General features: G+C 38.4%; 1 protein-coding gene across 4 annotated transcripts in view; it reads right to left on the bottom strand.

The window, feature by feature from the left end:
• Positions 1-18,589, bottom strand: part of ADK (adenosine kinase) — a 286,470-nt gene that overhangs the window by 155,380 nt on the left and 112,501 nt on the right. The gene's annotated exons all lie outside the window — the stretch shown is intronic.

Here is an 18,589-nt window from a genome sequence, read left to right as displayed (position 1 = left end):
GGTATCATGCCTGGTATACACCCTTTTTTGGCCATTTTTTCCTTTCTACTCACCATATTTAATTCTGTGCCTACAAAGCATAGACATATAGAACACTTCTATGCCTGAAGTAATAAGCATCTGGTACATCAAGGAAGGGAAGGTCAGCAAAGAATCAAAAAAATTACCCTTAATGATCCCACTGAGTGTTTAATACCTCATGTAAAATTTAAATACACATAGTTCACTATCAAATAAAGTAGATTAGCATGTTTTTACAAGGTGTTTCAAAAGAAGTTCCCTTCCTCAAAGGAGATGCCCCTACGTTTACATTTAATCAACCAACATATGGCATCTTTAAAGAAAAATTGTAGAAAAAAAATGGACAAAAGAAACAAAAACCCAAACCAGAAACACCCCACAGAACACAGAGAGATAGCACATGAGGAAAACAATGTATTTGAAAAACCCAAGAAGCAGCATTGTGCAGCATTCACAATATATACTGAACCTAAATGGCACTGAAAATAACTATTTGTGTCTGCCATTTAATAATAAGTGAAAAAGGAACAGAAAATGCTCCCCATTTACACTGTGAAAACATACATAAAAATATCTATCTCAACTTGATTAAGAGCAGTTCTGCCACTTGAACCATAAAGAAGTAGTGTAGCGACATGGTGTGGCTATTTCATAATGCTCCTCTTATTAATAAAAAATATGTATCATTCAGCTCTAAATCCAACTGTTTTATATTAAGCTAAAAAGCAACATTTTGCAGCAATGTTAAACTAAGACTAAACTAAAAAAAAAAACCCAATAAACAACTAAATGTGAAGAAACAATCATAGGACCTACTGTGCTGGTAGTGAGTCAACCAAATGAAGTCATTACAATTCACACTAATTACAGTCACAAAGTTTATCCACTCAATCAATAGTGTGAATTAAAGGCTACATCAATTTACTGCTATACTAAAACCCTACTAATAATTGTTTCCTAATCAAGATTTAAATAAATGATAATGTCTCCATTACAAAGCAGTGTTAGTGATAGCTGTGGGTTCTAGAAAGAGCAGTAACTGAGTTGCAAATACATGCTTAGTCACATCTTTATTACTTCTCACTCCAGAGAAGGAAGAAAAAAAAGAAACATTGTTCATTAATAAAGCAAAGGTGGGCAAAATTTGCAAGGCTTCTTTCCTAAAAATAAAAATTTTATATATAACTATACATATAAAGTTTAAGGACAAAAAAGATTGTGTTGTCAGACAGTGGCAGCGTCTAATCTCTCATTCATGAAATGCACACTGCATATGCACTGCTAATCTATTCCATATCACTCTAAATTAAAATAAATTAAGAACCCACTAACAAGGTAATTATATATATCCTTGCATTTTACATACATTTGCACATACATAGTACACATTTGCACAGTGTTCATTTAGGATGCATTAGGAATTTTATATTTGCAGGGATGGTTAAGTAGAACATATTATTTAACAAGACTAAAGATGTGACCTACTGTAAGCAAATATGAACCAATTTCCACAATGTTATGAACAGAAATACCTGAAGACTTGGGTTCTATGTTAAAAAGCATGCCTTATACTCACAAATAACAAGAACTAAGAGATCACTACCAACAACATTTATGAAAGCATCAAATTCTAGCAATTCTTCAATAAACCTAGGACTTCAAACTGCACCTTAGGCTTTCAACATTTTATCAAATGACATAACTTGCCCATCCTTTATATATAAAGGCTGACAATATTAGGAACAGTGGTAAGTAATATTTCACCTACATCTCAAAAAAAATAAAAATCTTGGTCAAGTATCACAGTTTTGACTGCTGGCAATAGCTCAATTTGAATTCAGATGTGATGCACACTCTATAAAACTGTAAATCCTACTTTAAATGTAAGTGAAGTTATCCTTGAGACTCAGGCATCATGATCTGGGATTTCTTGAGATGAACCTTTGTATATTGTGCAGACCACTATAAGCAGTAGTTCTGCTCATACTCATGATTACTTGAAACACAGGTATTGTATCACAGAATCACAGAAATATTCCAGTTGGAAACGACCCTCAGGATCACCAAGTCCAACCAATAACCCTACTCTACAAAGTTCACCACTAAACCATATTCCTAAGCACCATGTCTAAACGACCTTTAAACACATCCAGGGTTGGTGACTCAACCACCTCCCTGGGCAGCACATTCTAATCCCTGACCACTCTTTCTGTGAACTTTTTTTTAACTAATATCTAGTCTAAATCTACCCCATTGGGTAGGTTTGGGAAATAGTCCCACTATACAGATATTCTTCTAATTTGAACATCTGAGCTAAGTTAAGCAACACTGGGGAAGATGAAAAAGTAGTTCATCTGTGCTTCTGCAAAGATTCTGTCATCACAGAGCTCCAGTTACAAATATTGCCCCCTTGGATTTATCTCCACATATTGCCATAATAATTGTGATAAGTTGTTGCTAGTTGCAGAACTCCTCCAAACTGCTCCTTTCTTTCTCTAGCTAAAAGGCTACATATTATCAAAGGTAAAAACTAGACATCACATTACCAACTTGAGGAAATTAAACTACAGATATATCTCTGGTGTACCACGGAAGTTGCACTTAGTGTGGGAGCCACCTAGAAAATGTGACAGCAAACATCTTTTGCATATGTTTGAAAAAAACAAACAAAGGACAGACAAAACAACATCTCCAAGGTAGACTCTGCAGGGGTTTGGGTTTTAAAAAAATCTCACCCTGGACTGGAGTTTAATTTTGAATCATCTGATACGGAAAAAACAGGCTTCCATGAGCTACTACACACACTGTTGTTATTAGCAACATTTTGCCTCAAATACTGTAAGTGAGAATAGAGGTCAGTCATCACAAGACATTTTCATTGTATAACAGTTATGCAGCATTATATCCAATGTCAAATGAAGGCCAGTAAGAAACTACACACACCGGTGCCAGGTACATGGTTATATAAGCTGCAAATTCATTTTGTAGATTTATGTGGAGTATGAGATTTAATTGAATGAAAGAGACTCTAGACAGAAACAGAAAATGACCCAGCTCAGCAGGCACTAGCATAATGAGTTAATTATCTAGGGTTTGGCTAGGCAGTGAGGCAGCTATTAACTAACTGCATTGACAGTCTGGTCAGGAGAGGTTGGCACCTGGCCACACCATGCATCCTCACCATCACTCAAGGGAATTTGAGGCTCCTAATGGCACAAAGACAGAAGTGTCAGAAGTAGGAACTTATCATGAAGGAACAAGACAGCCTCAGGAGTTGGATTCCACAAAGGAAGTACAAAATCTGGAGTGGTTTAAAAAAAAATCTCATGTATTTCTCCATCGTAAAGTTCTCTTGTCAACACAGCTTGGACATCAAGTATGCACAAGGACAGGCCTTGACCTTTTCAGTTATGATAAGCATCCATGACAGAGGAAGGAGCACAGGAAATAGAATAACTTTCTGATGTTCTCTTGAGTTAAACAGATTGTGTTTTCCTTACAGTACTGCTGTACAAACCCTGAGAAACTAAAAGCAAATATTAACATTTTTTAAAATTTATTTCTTGCCTTTAGCAAAACTCTATCTTAAAATTTGGCTGATTTCAAAATAAGCACCATATAGTATCAGATTACTCTTTGCCTACAAGAACATTTATTCCTTATGATCAAACACTGAAGCCAGCACTTCTAAAAGAGGCCAGCACCCCAGCTGCATAAAGATACACTAGAGTGATAGAAACCTTCTCTGTTCATTTTCATGAGGCTAACTTTGGCTCACAGTACTAGGACTATCTGTTCAGGTATTTTTCATTATCTGAGTTAACAGGGTGAACATCTTGGCATGCTTTCACTATCTGAAAAATGTAGGAACCTTTACATTCCCAGGTGAGGGTGACAGTTGCAAAGTACAGCATTGTCTTTCCTTGCAGCCTGTTGAGATGCCAAGTAAGGACGATAACAAGTAAAACTTCAGGAGAATCCACTGTATGTTGTGAGACTGCCTGGAGTTAACTACTTCCCACTCTTCGGTGTGCTCCGATTCAAAGGTGAGGTATACCTATTTGCCACTTTAGTCTGATTAGAAAGCAGCTTTGGAAACAGTCTTTCCTCTGAGTTAGAGGCACTTGTAGAAGCACTTTCCTAACACTGGAAGGGACTTGATTTTGATTTGCTACTTAGTGTTGTCTTCTGAGAATGATATTCAAGATGAAGTGACAAGAGTTAACAGAATGGTTCCTTACACCCAAGAAATAAAAAATTGCCCCTTCATACTATGTGAAAGAAAATCAGTGGCCTTAAACAAAGAAAAGTAGACAACACAGTTCTTTGATTTTATTTCCCAAGCTTATCCTATTTAGCAGGAGAATGTCATGCTTCTGACACAGAGGCAGAGTCCAATATACCATATCACAATATCTGATCTGTACTCAGAACTCTTCTTTGCTGTTCCCACAAAGTGCACTGTAGACAAGGACCTTTATTTGAAAGGCAAAAAGCAGGAAAAACTAAATAGTTGATCTAATTTACCTCACTATCTTCAGTTGTAAAGATATTCCTGCTGCAAAAAGAGACTCTGCTGTGTCTCAGTACACAATCCCACAAGATTTATAAAGAAACATTACACTGATGAAGCTTAAGACAGCTTTATGGCCCTCTGACTAAAAAAAAAAACCTTCAGAAATTACTTTATTTTGCTACAACTCTATGCTTTGCTGTAAGTGCCACTGTTAGCTGGACACTACTGGTAGTCAGAACAAGGAGGCTGACAAAGACACTCACTTATCAGTCCCACGTTTTTCTCCATCTGAGCTCCTTAGTGCCTGAATTATTTTTTAGAGATACAGCCAGTAGTGCATTTTCACATCTGTCAGTCGTCTTAACCTAACAATGCCAAAGCATATGACGCTTTGCCTAGACTGACATACCTTCAGCTGTGGACTTGAATCCTAAATGCCTAGGAACTGACAACACAACAGGAAGCATTACGCGCCTTCAGAGTGAAGGATCTTCAGAAGTCATTAACACTGAATAAAGACATCTGAAGTGTGTTATTTGAAGCTGGACTCTTCTCTGCATGATCTGTCAAATCTGATCTTGTTTTAAATTGCAGCTCAGAGAGGAGAGGACTCCAATGACCTAAAATTAGCTAAGACTTAACATGCTTGATAAAACCTAAACAATGTAAGAACTACTCATGAAGTATTCAGTAAATCAGAACAGAAATGGCTTCTTTTTATATAGAGCTACTCAGATTATCTCTTATTTTTATGTCTGGAATTTTGGAATGAGTGCACACACTTCTCAGAAGGTTTCACCAGTCTGTTGTACCCCCAGGACAAGTCCCATCACTAATTATATATACAGAGTATATTAAAAAAGCTCTTATTATTATTTTTAGGATTATTTTAGATGCTAAATCAGAAAACATCATCTAAGAAAACTAGATGAAATGAGAAAAAGTGGGGTAAAAATCTACATAACGCTATATATATATATCTACATCTATCTTAAAAACCAAGAATATCTGACAATACACAGAGCAATCAGAGCAATCCTAAAAAAAGACATTATCATCACTGTTCCAAGTGAGTTTTTTTATTTCTTGTGAATGGTGTGATACACCTGAAGCACAACTGGATGCAGTATTTCGTTACCTTTACACATTCCAAATAATTTAAAATCCCTACTATTGTGGGTTAATCCTACCCAGCAGCCAAGCTGCCACTCAGAAGCTCTCTCAGTCCTCCCTCATGGTGGGATGGGGGCCAAGTTTTATTGCCTCTAAGCTTGGTTGCTGACCATATTCCACATGGCCTAGAATCTAACTTCAGTCAGTTTTGGTCAGCTGTCCTGGCTGTTTCCCTTCTCAACCTCTTTTCTACCCCGCAGCCTACTTGCTGGGTCAGGAAAGGCAAAAATCAGACAAGTCCCTGATGTTATACAAGCACTGTTCAGCAACAGCTAAAATGTTGCCATGCTGAACAACACTGTTTTGGTGACAAATCTAAAACACAGCACCATAGGAGCTGATATGAAGAACATGAACTCCATCCCAAGTAGACTCTTTAGAATAAACCTTTATTAGAATAAACCAAACCAGGTTGGAAGAGACCTTCAAGATCATCGTGTCCAACCCATCAACCAATCCAACCCACCCAAACAGCTAACCCATGGCACCAAGCACCCCATCAAGTCTCCTTCTGAACACCTTCAATGACGGCGACTCCACCACCTCCCCGGGCAACCCATTCCATAGCGCAATCACTCTTTCTGTATAGAACTTCTTCCTAACATCCAACCTGAACCTCCCCTGGCGCAGCTTGAGACTGTGTCCTCTTGTTCTGGTACTGGGTGCCTGGGAGAAGAGACCATCATCAGCCTGTCTACAACCTCCCTTCAGGTAGTTGTAGAGAGTGATAAGGTCACCCCTAAGTCTCCTCTTCTCCAGGCTAAGCAGCCCCAGCTCCCTCAGCCTCTCCTCATAGGGCTTGTGTTCCAAACCCCTCACCAACTTTGTTGCTCTTCTCTGGACTCGTTCCAGCAAGGTCAACATCCTTCCTAAACTGAGGGGCCCAGAACTGGACACAGTACTCGAGGTGTGGCCTAACCAGTGCAGTGTACAGGGGCAGAATGACCTCCCTGCTCCTGCTGGCCACACTGTTCTTGATGCAGGCCAGGATGCCATTGGCCCTCTTGGCTGCCTGGGCACACTGCAGGCTCATGTTAAGCCTACCATCAACCAGCACCCCCAGATCCCTCTCTGCCTGGCTCAGTATATACACTGTAGAATCATTAGTATGAATACAACATCGAGAGCCTGGAGAGCAGGTGAGATACAATCACTTTTACCAATAGTTTTGCCACTGTTTTGTCCTTTTTCTTCACCTTTTTTTTTTTTTTAATCTTTTTCTTTTTCCACATTATCACATAATGGCCATATAACAAAAAAATGAAAAGGAAAAAATAAGTTTATCTTTGTAAAAGCAGGCTTGCTCAAAGGAGCCACCATGTCCTGTACAATAATTCTTCCACCATTACCTGAAGCTGCCAAATCTTGCACAAGGAAGTGATATTGTTAAAATGCATGGCAACACCCTCAAGGAACTTCCATGAGATAAAATGAGATTAAAGTGATAATATTTTTAAAAGGAAAAGACTAGCCAAAAGCCTTGCACAGGGACCATTATCTCAACATTATCTGTATTTGGTTCAACATATGCTATCCAAATCTCAGCACAGGAACATCTATTACTTTTAGCACGGTGCCCCAAGTTGCACTTTCTATCGCTTTTCAAATCATCCACAAGCAGTATTTCTTTCACCTCAACATTTTAAACCACAAAGCTAACAAACTGTCTCTTAACAAAACGTATAATACAAATAACTATTTTCAGTGCTGCTATCTGTTATATTCCATTTCCTACTCTTGCTTGCTCTTCACCTGCTTGGCAACTGTTTCATATTTTTATTCTAGTCTGTAAGCTTCTTGCTGTAAAAGTGTATGTATTTCCTGTAATCAAACATGTAGCAGACATATTACAAAGTTTCTATGTAGCCAAATAATCTCTTTTTTTTTTTTTTTTGGCCCTCCTTAAATATTGGCCAATCTAGGCACCTAATTACAATATTCCTTATTCCATTACTCTCTTAAACTTTATTTATAATGCTACAGTTATGCCTCCAAATACCTGAGGCATTACACGGCCAAAGGCAGGGTGTTTTTCCCTGAAGGCACCTGAGACACAAGCTGGCCTTTTGTCTCTTCCCCATTTGAAGCACAGAGTACAATACACCAACCATCATCTTGTTATTTGATCTGATATGTAGCTTCCTGTCTCTTTGCACAACATTAACGTGCTCCCTTCTCAAAACCAGGCCAAAGATGATAAATCTACAAATCAGGGCTGGTCACGTGAGTTCTTCATCACTCAGTTAAAATTTCAGGTTTACTTGGGATTCTTTCTCAGCTGTTTCAGTGTATTTAAGTGTTTACTAAGAAATTTGCTACTACTTCAAAGCTATGTAAGAGGTAAGGTTTAAGAGTGTGTTAGTCAGCAAAAGAGCCCAAAGATACTAACTTCCTTGTTGAACATCATGAAACATGGCAAAGTAGCAAGTAGAGTACAACTTAAAGAAGTCTTCAGCTAGAAGATGCGATATTAAGTTGTTAATGGAAGCACATTACCAACATAGGAATGGAACATCATGCAGTAAGACAAAATCAATGAACAACCACTGCTAACCATGTCTCAGTAATTGGCACTCCACAAAGATATAGGGGAGACTGGTATGCATTTAAAAAATGCCTTAAAATTCTCCACTGTAAAACACTTTATATGTATTTAAGCACTAACCTATAATTGACATTGTAGCAAAGTAGCACTTTAGGATACTTTGCATATGATTTTGCACATCTATAACCTTAAAACAAATCTTCCTTTTTGAAATGCATGCATATGTCACTCTCACTCTCCTGGTACATGATGTCTCAATGAATACACCCCCAGTCAGAATGACAGCAAAAAATCCACAAGTGAAGAGACTTCTTTCATTGTCTGGCAGCAAGGAATTCATGAAGCACAAACTGTAAACAGCTGTCTATCATCAATAGTATAAAAAAACAGATGGCAAAGGTCAAGTCAAAGTTTATTGACAATGATGAACTCTGACAGCGTCTATTAAATTACTTCTTCCTTTAAGGTGTATGTGATCAAAGCAGAAGACAGATTTTCACTCAGTCACATAACAAGCTATTTGCTGAGATTGAAACATCTGGTCAATATCTTCTAACACTCCAATTTCGTGCACAGTTAGCAATAGGGTACATCTCTCCTTCTCACAGGTTCCATAAGGGTGGCACATATGGCTGCTCATTTAATTGAAAAAGTTTCAATTCCAGGCATTAGATACAATTGTCTCTATGCTTTATATTATTTTAAGTCTACATCATTTCCATCATCACTGCTGCCTGCTCTACTCTTTGCTATAAAGTCCACAAATAGGTCAGAGCACTAAGAGCTTTACAGCTCTTGACCACTGAAGTTAGAAAGCAGTTACAGCGAGGGAGTTTTTGATGTAAACTGTTGTCCAAAATTTCCTGTCCATTGAAATATTTACCAAAATTCTAGTAACATAGATTAACAATTTTTGCTGTAATAGCAAATCCTTTGTTTAAGAGGCATTTCTGAGCAATGAGAAATCATTTTATTATTTTATAAATTATCATTTTGCAAACATAGCATACAACATACATTATATTTTGAGTGAATGTGTGATAACTATATGAATTTAATGAATCATAATCCTATCTCTCAATCTGAAATAACAAAAAGACAAAATGTTAACTATCTCAAATGCTGAGAAATGCTTGCCTGTAAAATTATGTATCTACGTTGCCACAGCAACAAGTAGTGGATTGTGTGAAACGTATTTCTCCTTTCCTTACTAAATCCCAATCTTTTGGGTCAAAAGAGAAAGGTGGGCTAGTTGCAAACATGTCTACAGTAAGTACCTTTGAAATAATTTTCAGTTACTATTAAATAACCTCCATTTGTATTCAGTTAAGGGTTGATTTCCACATCTCATTTCCACATTAGCCAACTCCAACTAGTATCTGAACCTAAAAAGTTTACCTACAAGTTGTAAGAAAACTTTTGACACTACAAGTCATCAATATAATTACCCATTGTGCCTAGATGCTGCACCAAAGGGTGGGTAGGGAAGGGAGAACATGGATAATGTCCACATGGAAAAATCTACCAAATGCTTGAACAGAGACATCCCTCAAAGGTGTCACTCTAGATGGCAGAGTTTTTCTGGAGAGCGTGCTGACTTTCAGCACTATGGCATTTATCAGTAGTACCTCACTGTTCTGAAGAAATGTGCTATGTAAATGGGGTATGTGTTTTTAAAAAGTAAACAGAATTGTCCTCTAGAAACTGGCAGGTTTCACATAAATGTCAAGATACGGCTTACAGATAATAGATCACACTTACAGGTAGTACATATGTGCCTAAATAGCCTGTCACACAATGCCACAAGTGCAGACAGTCAAGCCTGGAAAGCAACTAACTACCTGTCATGTTGCACTAATGGGATTGGTGCAAAAATTAAGTAGTTAGCCAGGTCCTAAATGTTTTTTGATAGGAGTATGTAGAAAGAAATTTACCATGAGCTCCGAACAAGCTCAGAAGTGATGGGATTAGCACTATTAAATTGCAATCTTTTTTTCAAAGAAACCCACCACAACGCAATCCAGTCACAAAGGGCGTGAATTCAGACTGAATTTTACTGTATATACACAGCAAGGTTCATAGTGTTGCAATGGAACATTTCACCTAAACACATCAGAAGTTTATTTCTTCCAGAGTTAATAAAGAAGTTTCTCCAGAACACATTAGAACAGAAGTTTAAGAATAAAATAGAATTAGTTTTTAAAAATCTGGTGTGTCTAACTTCAAGGCTTTCCCCACTAGACTAACTAGATGAGGAGCCCTCTGAACAACCAAGACAAAACTTTGGAAAGCTGATATTGAGTTTTAAGTCAACCCATTAAGAAATAGTATTTCAGGACTGGCCTCTCCTTAGTGTTATGCCCCATTCAGTAGTCTTAAGGAATAACGACTCTTCTGAAAAGAAAAACGTGAACCAATGGAAAAATTACTGCCTTAGGACAGGCAAATCTCAGAAGAGCCTCTGGATTCCTCCTGTGTGATTTCCAACCACACTTAGTTGTAAACACTCTATGTCTACCAAAGACTGACTGGCACACAGACCAAGCTGAGATTCCAGGTGAACACTGGATCCACACAGTGTGTGTGAACAACGATTTAAAGAATTTGTACGTGCTCTCACAAAATAATAGAAGTAATTGCCATAATAGTCTCAATAGAAAATATTCAATTCCTCAAAATTATGTTTTACTAAAGCAAACACATGATTACATTTCTTGCTATGTATGCAAACACTGGTGCCTTACTTTAAACAATTCAGAAAGCAACAAAAAACTGACAAAATTATAAAACTAAATTAAAAATCTTGTGGCCAAGATTTGATGTGATACACACTTGGTCTGTACATGTCATAGAGGATAGTCAATACTAATAAACGGGACAGAAATCTTCAGCTGATGCACAGGGAATACAGGAACTTTATTAACAGTTATGAAACTTCATCCCCCCCCCCCCCCGCCAAGAACAACTCCAAATATCCAGAACTATCTGCTCCTCTTTGTAATAAAACTGTCATAAAATATCTCCATCTGAACATGATGATGTGAAATAGCCTAAGCAATAAGGTAATTCAACCACCTCTCGTTTTCTGCTCAGGGACATTTACTGTTTTCAGCAGCACAACCTCATATCCTGCAGTGGCTGGAGGATATGCTAATTGTGAACCCTGAAGATGCAGCCTATTAGACAACATGTACTTAATCTGAAATACTACCTGCATATGTGCTAATTTATTTGGATCTAGAATTATCACATTATTCTTTTGGTGTTTTCCATAATCATTTCTGTAGAGCACAAAATCCATCAGAGTGAGAGTACACATCTTAAAAATCTTACTAAGACTAAAACCAAGTGTTTTCAAATGGCAACTATCTTGGGATACTTTTCTCATTAGAAAGATAAACCCTGGAACATAATTTTAAGGATTCTTTCTGGAGCTTTTGGATATTGTCATTATTGTTCACTGTTCACTAATGTTAATTACAGCATTACATGATTTCCCATGGATAACGCTTTGTAATTCCTTCTACTTATTCTCTGTAGAGGCAGAGGAACACAGTAGATTAGAAGGCTGTCAAGATGATAAAATGACATTGAACGCAAATTTGTGTTTGTAATATAGCATGCAAAATTTGGAAACGCTACTTTAAACAGAAGCAGAAAACTAGCTTCAGGCACTTCAGGCAGCTAACTTATGAAAAAATGCTAATACCTTTAAATATCTGAAACATCAACAAAGAAAGATTCTATCTAAACTTAATTAAGAGGAGAATCTGTCAACAGATACAAATAAAGATAAGTATCAATATTAAAAAACTCACCAGTTAAAACTGGTGTAACACTGTATCGATGCAAAAGCTAACAAATAATGATAGGAAGGTTAACTCATTACTCCTCATTTTTAATTTTCCATAACAAATTCCTAAGAATTTCAGATACTTTTAATCTAAAAGCTGATTTTCTGCTTGTACTTACACTGATAAAACCCAACTGATATCAGTGGGATTATACAATATGGATTAGAAGAGAAGTTGTTCCTATTATCTTCATTCTGTTAAGTTGTTATACATAGTGTATGACTATTCAAGACTATGTCCCCAAGATACAAATACACCGCTCTGTCAGTGGTCTGTGAGGACATTCATTACTAACTGCAAAACAATTTGAAACTAAATAGGTAAATCAATGCTAGACACTGTTATGAACGTACAGGCTATGTGTATGATTTTAAAGCCAACATCATCACTTTTTATTCCTAAGAAAACACAAACACATTTCTATAAAACCAAAGCAAGCTGATATCAAGAAGAGCAAGCTGAAATTAAGTTAGAATGTCCAGGTGTTAACAAGATTTATTTCTGCAGATACAGTATTTTAACAATGTTGAAAGCACTCATCTCTTTATTAACATGACACAACCTACGCTCTGGAAAATTCTGTAGATATTTGATATGCTATCTTTTTTTATTATTATCGTTATTAAATTAAAAGAGGGGCTTTGTTTCTTTGTTAATATGGTGACATGATTAGTCTTAACAGTCTAAAACAGTACTGGAGAAATTATTACTGAAGGCTAAAAGCAGTCGTAGTACTGAAGGCCAGTAGCAGCAGTGGCCAGTGGCAGCAGTCCACCTCTGCAGATATCCAGGTCTATAATACATATGTTCCCATACTCACACTTTATTGTATCGCATGTCAACGTGCAGGATTTGCCCAGATGGATGTATTACAAAAGAAAACCAGGATGGGTTCTCTCCCTAGCATCTTGTTCTTCAGGGAGACGGTATGGTTTGTATACTGCCACTTCCTCACATCATCTGACTAGGGGCTAAGGTACCATCACTGCCACTGAATCCATTTTCCATAATTTTTATTTCCCTCTCTTTTGCCTTTTATAATGTTGCAATTATTGTCAAGTAAAAAATAAAAGTAGCTGTCACACAAGGACAGACTGATTTCTGTAAGGCTGGAATCTGTTAAATTCTAGGTTTCACATTGAAGAAATTTCAGGAGCAAGACCACAGTCATCAATTCTCCGAGGGTCTTACAAGTACTTACAAGAATTAAATTTAGCCTTAATTCTTCATTTTCAGACTTCTCTGGTTTTCTCCTGAAACTGCACATCCACTTAGATTTCCACAGATATGATATAGCAGACAAAAATTTATTTCCTCATTCTATTTCTATGGAATACTTAACAAGTCCAGGATTACTTTTAGATCACCTAAACACGCATAGACAAACACAATGAAAACACTAAGCAACAGCCTTCTTCAAAAGGTAACCTAGAAATCAATGGAAATTTGATGAGTTCGATTTGACACCTTCAGTAGCTGCTTCTATTCCACCACCACCTCAAAAGCAATAGGAAGTTACAAAGAAACCTAGTGATACCGGCTTACAGCTAACCTTTGTTAATAGACCAGCCTGTCGTGCCTGGTGTGTCTACATCCAGATTTATCATCACTTCTTCAGGTTGCTCCCTCAAAGAGGAGAAATAATTGCCATAGTAAGGATTCCTACTAGATCTAGCCATGCTAAAAGCCCACCCTTCAGCAGCAATCATTTTGATGAGTTCCTCTCTAAAACTGAGTCCCAGCATACCATCTTCTAGAGCTTTTCATACAATCACAGAATCAACCAGGTCAGAAAAGACCTCAGAGATCATCATGTCCAACCTATTACCTAATACCTAACACCACCTGACAACTAAACCATGGCTCCAAGTGCCACATCCAATCTTTTTTTGAACACCTCCAGGGACAGTGACTCCACCACCTCCCTGGGCAGCCCATTCCAATAGCCAATTACTCTTTCTGTGAAGAACTTTCTCCTCACTTCAAGCCTAAACTTCCCCTGGATCAGCTTGAGACTGTCCTCTCATTCTGTCAGTGGTTACCTGGGAGAAGAGACCAACCCCCACCTGGCTACAATCTCCTTTCAGGTAGCTGTAGAGAGCAATAAGGTCTTCCCTGAGACTCCTCTTCTCCAGGCTAAGCAACCCCAGCTCCCTCAGCCTCTCCTCGTAGGGCTTGTGCTCAAGACCTCTCACCAGCCTCAGTGCCCTTCTCTAGACACATTCAAGTATCTCAATGTTCTTCTTAAATTGAGGGGTCCAGAACTGGACACAGTACTCAAGGTGTGGCCTAACCAGTGCTGAGTACAGGGGCACAATGACTTCCCTGCTCCTGCTGGCCACACTATTTCTGATCCAAGCCAGGATGCCATTGGCCTTCTTGGTCACCTGGGCACACTGCTGGTTCATGTTCAGCCTACTGTCAACCAGTACCCCCTGGTCCCTCTCTGCCTGGCTGCTCTCCAGCCACTCTGTCCCCAGCCTGTAGCGCTGCATGAGGTTGTTGTGGCCAAAGTGCAGAATGAGGCACTTGGACTTGTTAAATGCCATCCTGTTGGATTCTGCCCATCTATCCAGCTTGTCAAGGTCCCTCTGCAGAGCCCTCCTACCCTCTAACAGATCAACTGCTGCCCCCAATTTAGAGTCCACCATTAGTAAGTTTGCAAACAACACCACTTCCTCATCCAGACCATCAATAAAGATATTAAACAGGATTGGGCCCAACATTGATCCCTGAGGAACACCACTAGTGACTGGCCTCCAAATGGATGTGGCACCATTCACTAACACTCTCTGGGCTTGGCCATCCAGCCAGTTCCTAATCCATTGCAATGTGCACCTGTCCACAAGCTAAAATTAAAAACAGTTCCCAAAATGTATTTATTAAAATCTTAGTCTAGCCCAGTCTTTTAACACTTGGGATAGTTTATGGTGACAAATGTAAAACCCCCATGTTTTCACAATCATTCTGGCAATTAAGTGTGACTTACAGTGCAACTGTGCCAACTTTTAAAAAAAAAAAAAAAAGTTTCCTCCACTAAAAGCCAACAGCAGCATTCTTAAATCAAGGAACTGTATCTAATTCCCTTGCTAACCCATAATCCATTCCAACAATTGCTAAAGTCTAAAGAAAATACAGTAGTGCTAAAAAAAGGAGAGCTAGAAATACATCAAACCTTGGACTGGTCCAGAATCTCATTTGAAATAACAACTCTCTGGTTCCATAGGCTGCATGTTTAGAAGATATTAATGCAGGAAGATGTGAAAACCCTTTTAAACCTAACTTACCAGAGTTCACACACTCAAGAAAACCCTAGGTGCTACAACAGCGAGCTAAGCTTCCCCCAAAAAACCCTCTCAACCAGAAGTCCAGGAATACAATAGGAAAATGTAAGTTTATTTTTCAAATAAACTTTAGACTCCTCAAAAAACAAAAACAAAAAACCCCCAAACCAAACTACTAACAAAAATAACCAAACCCCACACAGTCCTCTTCTGTTGTTACTAAACCGTCAGTCCACACCACTGCCAGTTTGTACATCCCAAATTTAGGATCAACAGATTGCATTCCTGTACACCAAGAAAGCACTAAGAGATAAACACAAAATTCAGAGAGAATTTGACAGCACAGGAGAGCTCTGCAGAAGGACCTCAACAGGCAGGACAGATGGGCAGAGTCCAACGGCATGAGATTTAGCACATCTAAGTGCTGGGTTCTACACATTGGCCACAACAACCCCAGGCAGAACTACAGGCTGGGGTCAGAGCAGCTGGAGAACAGTCAGGCAGAAAGGCACCTGGGGGCACTGATTGACAGTAGGCTGAAAATGAGCCAGCCCAGGTGGCCAAGAAGGCCAATGGCATCCTGGCCTGCATCAGGAACAGTGTGGCCAGCAGGAGCAGAGAGGTCATTCTGCCCCTGTACTCAGCACTGGTTAGGCCACACCTTGAGTCCTGTGTCCAGTTCTGGGCCCCTCAGTTTAGGAAGGATGTTGACTTGCTGGAACATGTCCAGAGGAGGGCAACAAAGCTGGTGAGGGGTTTGGAGCACAAGCCCTATGAGGAGAGGCTGAGGGAGCTGGGGGTGCTTAGCCTGGAGAAGAGGAGGCTCAGGGGAGAACTTATTGCTGTCTACAACTACCTGAAGGGAGGCTGTAGCCAGGTGGGGGTTGGTCTCTTCTCTCAGGCAACCAGCACCAGAACAAGAGACACAGAGTCAAGCTGCACCAGGGAAGGTTTAGGCTGGATGTTAGGAAGAAGTTCCTCACAGAAAGAGTGATTTGCCATTGGAATGGGCTGCCAGGGAGGTGGTGGAATCACCATCACTGGAGGTGTTTAAGAGACTGGATGGGGTGCTTGGTGCCATGGTTTAGTTGATTAGATAGTGTTGGATGATAGGTTGGACTTGATGATCTCAAAGATCTTTTCCAACCTGGTTAATTGTAATTCAGCAATGAATTCTGACAACTGGCAGCGTGCAATGATGGACATCTTGTAAGAAAGTATTAATAACTTCTACCAAGTGTGTAGAAATGAGCAATTTTACAGAATTCAGAATTTAATGCCGCATATGAAATCTTTATGAAGAGAAAAATTCAGTGTTTGTGCAAGATGTAAATTACCTTAAAATAAGGAAGCCATTGTAATTACACTATGCATGACTGAACATTATCTGGCATTCAGTATATTGTTTTGTCAGTTAAATGGCTTAAATACTCTTTAAGGCATACCTTCTTTGTTACAAAACACATTGCAAAAAGAGTACTTTTTGCTCACTTACAAGTGGGTCATCAGAAGACAAAGTTCACTCAGCTGATTTCCCCAGTAAAAATCCTACTTATTTTTTTTGTCTGTTAAAGTACATTACCCAAAACCTTCCTATTGTACCTACTTCAATAGCAAATTTTTCTCCCCTGAACAACTTATTATTCTAAGACAACGTCTCCTTTACTGCAGCAATGAAACAAATGTATATGGAAGAAAACGAAGCTATTGTTACTTGTACATGGGTAAACAGTGTTCAATCACAATAAATTGTTTCCAGGTATGTAGATAAAACCTTGCTGCTTTCATCAGAATACATAAAATCATTCTCTTCATCATACCCCTAGAAATTTAAATAAAAGGTGATTAACAATTACAAAGCAATTTTCCTTTTGTATATTTCGTACCAGCCTCCAATGAAAGCCTAAGATTTGAGTTCAGAAAAGACAGCAGATAAGCCACTTCAGCATTTACTTAACTACACTGTGTCATACCAAAAAGAGAAAAGATTCTGCTTACTCTGAATTCGCTAATATTCACCTAACCAAGCAGCAAATACTTTATCATGCAATCAGTATTACCTGCAGTATTTGTATTCTGAAGACAATATCTACCACAAGGGTCAGTGAAGATGGAATTGCACTACCTATTTGGAAAACAAAATTATTTCTTCCATATATGCGGAGAAATGTCTACATACATAGTAAAAGGAGCTCCAGTTACACGCACTCTTCTGCACAAATTGCAGGGTGATATAACACATTGTGTTAAAAAAAAAAAACAACAGTTTGGGGTTTTTTTAAGACACACTATCTACATGCCCAATTTCTTCCAGAACATTTCTGCTGCACTCAAGAATTCACATTTTTCAGACACTACTTAAAGTAACAGATGCATGGTGCAGAGACAAGAGAGTAACAAAAACTTAAGAAAAACAAAAAGAAGTGGATCAGTTTCTGTTCCATAGTCAGGCCTAGAACAGAGCCAAAGAAGAAAACTGAAGAACTACCCATACCAACATCCAGAAAATAGAAAAAAACCTGAACACTATCCACATCAAGTAGAACAACAGAAGAGGTTTGGATACATAATTAAGGGTCTCAACAGAGTTTTGAGAACCACTATTTCAGTAATTCTTCATGAAATTATTATAACCATGTTAGATGTAAAAAATCACTGGCAGAAACAAGCCAGATTTTTTGTTTTCATAAACAACTTCAATGAAGCTCTTATTCCACCTTGTTTAATTATACAAATAAAACATGCTCCTTCTAAGTCTCACAGAATCAGTGACAACAACTGGCTGTTTTTGTCATGATATACATTCACCATAATTGTAGAGCAAGTATCAAAAAATTAACTGCTTTGGCAAATCAATATGCTTCTGCATAGTACAAAGTGAACTAGTATATCACTCAAGTACTTTTTTCCTTTGAGTCTAATGATCACATTTCAGTAACCAATGAACCAAACACAGCTCAATTAATTCCTTTACTGCATGAAGAAGTAATTCTTCTCTTGACATGCAGGCATAACTCCCATGAATGTTAATGGGAGTTAAGCATGTTTACCACAGTGGCAAACTCTTTTAGATACACAGCATAGAGTCTGCAAGCAAGTGTGAAGATCCTTTGGTAACATACCACATTTCTTGAATCCACTGAAGAAAAGCTGTGTGCTTCAGAAGCGGAACTCTTTGTGTCCAAAAATAACCAAG

The sequence above is a fragment of the Melanerpes formicivorus genome, unplaced genomic scaffold (genome assembly GCF_026170545.1).
Source record: "Melanerpes formicivorus ecotype bairdi unplaced genomic scaffold, bMelFor1.0.p_v2 SCAF_6, whole genome shotgun sequence".
Taxonomy (NCBI): domain Eukaryota; kingdom Metazoa; phylum Chordata; class Aves; order Piciformes; family Picidae; genus Melanerpes; species Melanerpes formicivorus.
The sequence above is the reverse complement of the archived record's forward strand: the minus strand, read 5'-3'. Positions and strand labels throughout refer to the sequence as shown.